Genomic DNA, 6,772 nt, shown 5'->3' with positions numbered 1-6,772 from the left:
TGCCGCTGTCTACTGCCCACCCCGCTTTACAGTCTCAGAAGACCAATTCATGGACTTCTACAATTCACTTGGAGAGCGATTCATAGCAGCAGGTGATTACAACGCCAAGCACACACACTGGGGATCCCGCCTTGTTACCCCCAAAGGAAGGCAACTATATAATGCACTCATCAAAACATGCAACAAACTGGACTACGTTTCACCAGGCAGTCCTACATACTGGCCAACAGATCCTAGAAAACTACCTGATTTAATTGATTTTGCTGTGACAAAAAATATTTCTCGCAATCTAATATCTGCAAAATCGCTTTTGGATCTATCATCGGACCACTCACCAGTGCTAATAACTCTTCTTCAAAGCCCGGAATTAATCGAGCACCCTTGCAGGCTGACGTCGCATCGAACCAACTGGCTGAAGTTCAAAAAGTACGTAAGTTCCCACATCGAACTAACTCCACAGCTCAACTTCAAGGAGGACATCGACTGCTATGCCAATGCACTGGAGTCTGTACTCATCGCAGCAGCCAAAGTCTCTACACCGCAAGGGAGGGATGGGCACACTCACCAACACAAAACTAACCATGTTTTGGAGAAAATACGTTTGTGGCGTGCTTGGCAAACCAGCAGATCGCCATCCTCAAGACATAGTCTTAAGGAAGCTGGTCGCAGACTTACCAGGGCTCTAAGGCACGAAGAAGAAAAAGCACAACGCCAGTACATTGAGTAACTTTCACCCACCAGCACCAAGCATCCCCTGTAGAGGGCCCACCAAAATCTAAGTGCGCCGGCCGAAACAGTAATTCCCGTAAAAGACTATTCAGGCAGCTGGGCCAGAAGCGACAAAGACAGAGCCTGTACATTTGCTTTACACCTTCGAAATGTTTTTCAGCCAAACCCTGCAAATAATTCATTCACACTACCGTCGCCGACAATTCGAGGTGGAACTGAGACGGCGCCAATTCTGTTCCAAACAAACGAAGTTGCAAAAGTCATCAGCGAGCAATTAAAAACAGAAAAGGCCCCAGGCGGTGATCTAATAACTTCTAAGATGCTAATTGAACTCCCAAACTGTGCAGTTGAGGTAATTTGTAAACTATTTAACGGGATTACACGACTTGGCTACTTCCCAAAAAAACGGAAAAAGTCGGTAATCATAATGATCCCAAAGCCAGGAAAAGATCACACAATACCAGCCTCATATAGACCGATAAGTTTTCTCTCGTGTCTGTCAAAACTGCTCGAAAAATGCCTTTTGACACGCATAATCCCATATCTGAAAGAGCACAACATTATTCCGGCGCATCAATTTGGCTTTCGAGAAAGCCATGGAACAATAGAGCAAGTTAACAGATTACCAACAGAAATACGAACTGCATTCGAGTCTCGGGAATACTGCAGTGCGGTATTCCTTGACGTTGCGCAGGCTTTCGACCGAGTCTGGTCGAACGTTAACTACGTTACTACCGGAAAACACTCACAGGATACTTGAATCGTACCTTTACAACAGAGCCATCGCCGTGAGACGCAACACTACAATATCCGACGATTACACGATAGAGGCTGGAGTTCCTCAAGGTAGCGCCCTTGGTCCAACTCTATTTCTCCTTTACACCGCAGATATTCCCACGAACGAGCGGCTAACTACTTCTACATTCGCAGACGATACCGCGATCTTAAGTCGGTCCAAATGCCCAATTCAGGCAACAGCACAACTAGCTGATCATCTCGTGTTAGTGGAGAGGTGGTTATCAGACTGGCGTATACAAATAAATGCGCACATAACACACAAACACATAACGTTTACTCTTAACAGACAAACGTGTCCCCCGCTAACTCTGAATAACACGCCACTTCCACAAGCTGACGATGTAACGTACCTTGGCGTCCACCTTGACAGAAGACTTACATGGCGGAGACATATCGAAGCTAAGAAAATTCATCCAAAACTAAAATCCATTAACCTCCATTGGCTCATAAACGCTCGCTCCACCCTCTGCCTGGACTTCAAGGTTCTGCTCTACATTTCAACGCTTAAGCCAGTCTGGACTTACGGCTTCCAATTGTGGAAAAACGCGAGCAGCAGTAACATCGACATTATCCAGCGAGCACAATCAAAAATCCTGAGAACTATCACTGGGGCACCTTGGTATGTTCGGAACGACAACATCCACAGAGATCTTGGCATTCTTCCCGTAAAAGATGAAATTTCAAAACAAAAGGCGTCCTACCACACCAAGCTAACTTCTCATCCAAACCAGCTCGCCAGGGGCCTAGCCAGGGTTTCCAACCGGACCCGATTGCAACGAAATGACCTTCCAGCGCAGCAATAGTTATTAGAGCCCTTACATCCCGCGTCAGTCAACTTGACTGTCAGATATAGCTTTTTAATTTAAGATTTTATATACTTATTGTTAGTCTCAATTGAGAGAAGATTCAATAAATAAAATGCATATGTAGAAAAAAAAAAATCTGTAATTCGACAAAATAGTTGGAAGCGCAAGTTCACACATACATATGCAAAACGTTTGCGCATGTATTGTGTTAGGCCTAAAAACGAATTCTAAAAATAGAATATCTCTCACTCCTTCCGTTCCCCCTTCATCGGCAAGCCTCAAACAAAACAGACCATTTTTTGTATGAGATGTCGCATATAATATTTGGTTCAACGGCGACAACGGCACGCCAGAACATTTACATGAAATCACAAACGACACCCGAAGTATTCTTCGCAAAAGCAGCCAGGTCATCAGTTGGCCCTTCAATTACCACCAACAGCATCTCCTTCGCCAGTGCTCTAAGATCAGGCACAGCTCACATAGATCCGAAAACTGATAACATACAGCAGGCCATGGGACAGCCACAAAGTAACATGGAAACTATGATGATAACTTTGCAACAAAATATGATGGAATTTATGTCCTTCATGAAAACCACCATGCAAACTCTAATGCAAAACCAAAATATCTTGTTACAAATGCTTGCAGCTCAGAAGTCCAAATAAATTATGCCTAGCCTCCGAATAACTCTGTGGAACGCCAACGGTGTTTCACGGCATATACCTGAAATAACTCAATTTCTGAACGAAAATCACATCGACGTTATGTTGCTGGCAGAAACGCATCTCACCAGCAAATATAACTTTCAAATACGAGGATACACGTTCTACGGCACCGATCATCCAGATGGTAAAGCACATGGCGGAGCCGGCATCTTAATAAGAGACCGTATCAAACACCACTTTCACCAACGGTTTGCAAAAAATTATCTGCAAGCTACATCGATAAAATTACAGTTGGGCACCAGCAACCTTGCCATTGCCGCTGTCTACTGCCCACCCCGCTTTACAGTCTCAGAAGACCAATTCATGGACTTCTACAATTCACTTGGAGAGCGATTCATAGCAGCAGGTGATTACAACGCCAAGCACACACACTGGGGATCCCGCCTTGTTACCCCCAAAGGAAGGCAACTATATAATGCACTCATCAAAACATGCAACAAACTGGACTACGTTTCACCAGGCAGTCCTACATACTGGCCAACAGATCCTAGAAAACTACCTGATTTAATTGATTTTGCTGTGACAAAAAATATTTCTCGCAATCTAATATCTGCAAAATCGCTTTTGGATCTATCATCGGACCACTCACCAGTGCTAATAACTCTTCTTCAAAGCCCGGAATTAATCGAGCACCCTTGCAGGCTGACGTCGCATCGAACCAACTGGCTGAAGTTCAAAAAGTACGTAAGTTCCCACATCGAACTAACTCCACAGCTCAACTTCAAGGAGGACATCGACTGCTATGCCAATGCACTGGAGTCTGTACTCATCGCAGCAGCCAAAGTCTCTACACCGCAAGGGAGGGATGGGCACACTCACCAACACAAAACTAACCATGTTTTGGAGAAAATACGTTTGTGGCGTGCTTGGCAAACCAGCAGATCGCCATCCTCAAGACATAGTCTTAAGGAAGCTGGTCGCAGACTTACCAGGGCTCTAAGGCACGAAGAAGAAAAAGCACAACGCCAGTACATTGAGTAACTTTCACCCACCAGCACCAAGCATCCCCTGTAGAGGGCCCACCAAAATCTAAGTGCGCCGGCCGAAACAGTAATTCCCGTAAGAGACTATTCAGGCAGCTGAGCCAGAAGCGACAAAGACAGAGCCTGTACATTTGCTTTACACCTTCGAAATGTTTTTCAGCCAAACCCTGCAAATAATTCATTCACACTACCGTCGCCGACAATTCGAGGTGGAACTGAGACGGCGCCAATTCTGTTCCAAACAAACGAAGTTGCAAAAGTCATCAGCGAGCAATTAAAAACAAAAAAGGCCCCAGGCGGTGATCTAATAACTTCTAAGATGCTAATTGAACTCCCAAACTGTGCAGTTGAGGTAATTTGTAAACTATTTAACGGGATTACACGACTTGGCTACTTCCCAAAAAAACGGAAAAAGTCGGTAATCATAATGATCCCAAAGCCAGGAAAAGATCACACAATACCAGCCTCATATAGACCGATAAGTTTTCTCTCGTGTCTGTCAAAACTGCTCGAAAAATGCCTTTTGACACGCATAATCCCATATCTGAAAGAGCACAACATTATTCCGGCGCATCAATTTGGCTTTCGAGAAAGCCATGGAACAATAGAGCAAGTTAACAGATTACCAACAGAAATACGAACTGCATTCGAGTCTCGGGAATACTGCAGTGCGGTATTCCTTGACGTTGCGCAGGCTTTCGACCGAGTCTGGTCGAACGTTAACTACGTTACTACCGGAAAACACTCACAGGATACTTGAATCGTACCTTTACAACAGAGCCATCGCCGTGAGATGCAACACTACAATATCCGACGATTACACGATAGAGGCTGGAGTTCCTCAAGGTAGCGCCCTTGGTCCAACTCTATTTCTCCTTTACACCGCAGATATTCCCACGAACGAGCGGCTAACTACTTCTACATTCGCAGACGATACCGCGATCTTAAGTCGGTCCAAATGCCCAATTCAGGCAACAGCACAACTAGCTGATCATCTCGTGTTAGTGGAGAGGTGGTTATCAGACTGGCGTATACAAATAAATGCGCAAAAGTGTAAACACATAACGTTTACTCTTAACAGACAAACGTGTCCCCCGCTAACTCTGAATAACACGCCACTTCCACAAGCTGACGATGTAACGTACCTTGGCGTCCACCTTGACAGAAGACTTACATGGCGGAGACATATCGAAGCTAAGAAAATTCATCCAAAACTAAAATCCATTAACCTCCATTGGCTCATAAACGCTCGCTCCCCCCTCTGCCTGGACTTCAAGGTTCTGCTCTACAATTCAACGCTTAAGCCAGTCTGGACTTACGGCTTCCAATTGTGGGGAAACGCGAGCAGCAGTAACATCGACATTATCCAGCGAGCACAATCAAAAATCCTGAGAACTATCACTGGGGCACCTTGGTATGTTCGGAACGACAACATCCACAGAGATCTTGGCATTCTTCCCGTAAAAGATGAAATTTCAAAACAAAAGGCGTCCTACCACACCAAGCTAACTTCTCATCCAAACCAGCTCGCCAGGGGCCTAGCCAGGGTTTCCAACCGGACCCGATTGCAACGAAATGACCTTCCAGCGCAGCAATAGTTATTAGAGCCCTTACATCCCGCGTCAGTCAACTTGACTGTCAGATATAGCTTTTTAATTTAAGATTTTATATACTTATTGTTAGTCTCAATTGAGAGAAGATTCAATAAATAAAATGCATGTGTAGAAAAAAAAAAAAAAAAAAAAAAAAAGGTTCTTTGGGGTCCTGAAACCAATTTTACTGTTTTAAGGAGTTCGAGCTGAAAAACTTTTGTTCTATCATTTTTTGGAAAACCCGGTAGTTTCGCTTCTTATTTTGAGTGCTTATTGCTTTTGTTATAAAAAACAATTTTCTCTAAGAATTCGCTTTTCGGAGGTATTCAGGTTTCTGCTTATTGCATGCTCAGAAATCTATGCGAAGCCAATCTTTTAAGGAAAATGTAAACATAAGCAATGTTATTACAAAAACTAAACTAATTACAAAACTTATTGAACAAAAAAATAAAATTATTCTTTTTGGTAAAATAAAAAAAAGTCGTCACAAAATGTGATCGCCACGTTAATTTTACCTCGTCAAGGGGTGTTTTTGTTTGATATCAGAAATTTTTGTATTAGGCAACAGTCATTGAAGCGCCGACCAGGCCGCCGAAAAACAAAAATCTGTAATTCGACAAAATAGTTGGAAGCGCAAGTTCACACATACATATGCAAAACGTTTGCGCATGTATTGTGTTAGGCCTAAAAACGAATTCTAAAAATAGAATATCTCTCACTCCTTCCGTTCCCCCTTCATCGGCAAGCTTCAAACAAAACAGACCATTTTTTGTATGAGATGTCGCATCTATGTAATGTATAATATTTGGTTCAACTTCATTTCCCCCCCCCCTAATTGTCAGTCTCGCACCAGCTTTTCACACTGAGAGCGAGCAGTGCAGCGTGCGATTCATACTGGGACAGATATACAAGTTTGAACCAAAAATGAGAATTGGGGTGAGAAGTCAAATTTGACTTCGAGTCTCGGGCAGAGATTCGAGAGAACGAGATGCATTAGTATTCATTTTATTCGCGGGGTGATTTTAATTCACGTTCTCTTCTTTTTTAGTTTCTTTTAATTTTTGTTGGCGCTTGCCTGTGTGAAAAAATGGCAAAAAATTCATTGTTTTTAGATATTTAAAGCCGTAGAGATAAAA

Source organism: Drosophila gunungcola, unplaced genomic scaffold, assembly GCF_025200985.1.
Source record: "Drosophila gunungcola strain Sukarami unplaced genomic scaffold, Dgunungcola_SK_2 000016F, whole genome shotgun sequence".
NCBI classification, from domain to species: Eukaryota; Metazoa; Arthropoda; class Insecta; order Diptera; family Drosophilidae; genus Drosophila; species Drosophila gunungcola.
This window is presented reverse-complemented; position numbering follows the sequence as displayed.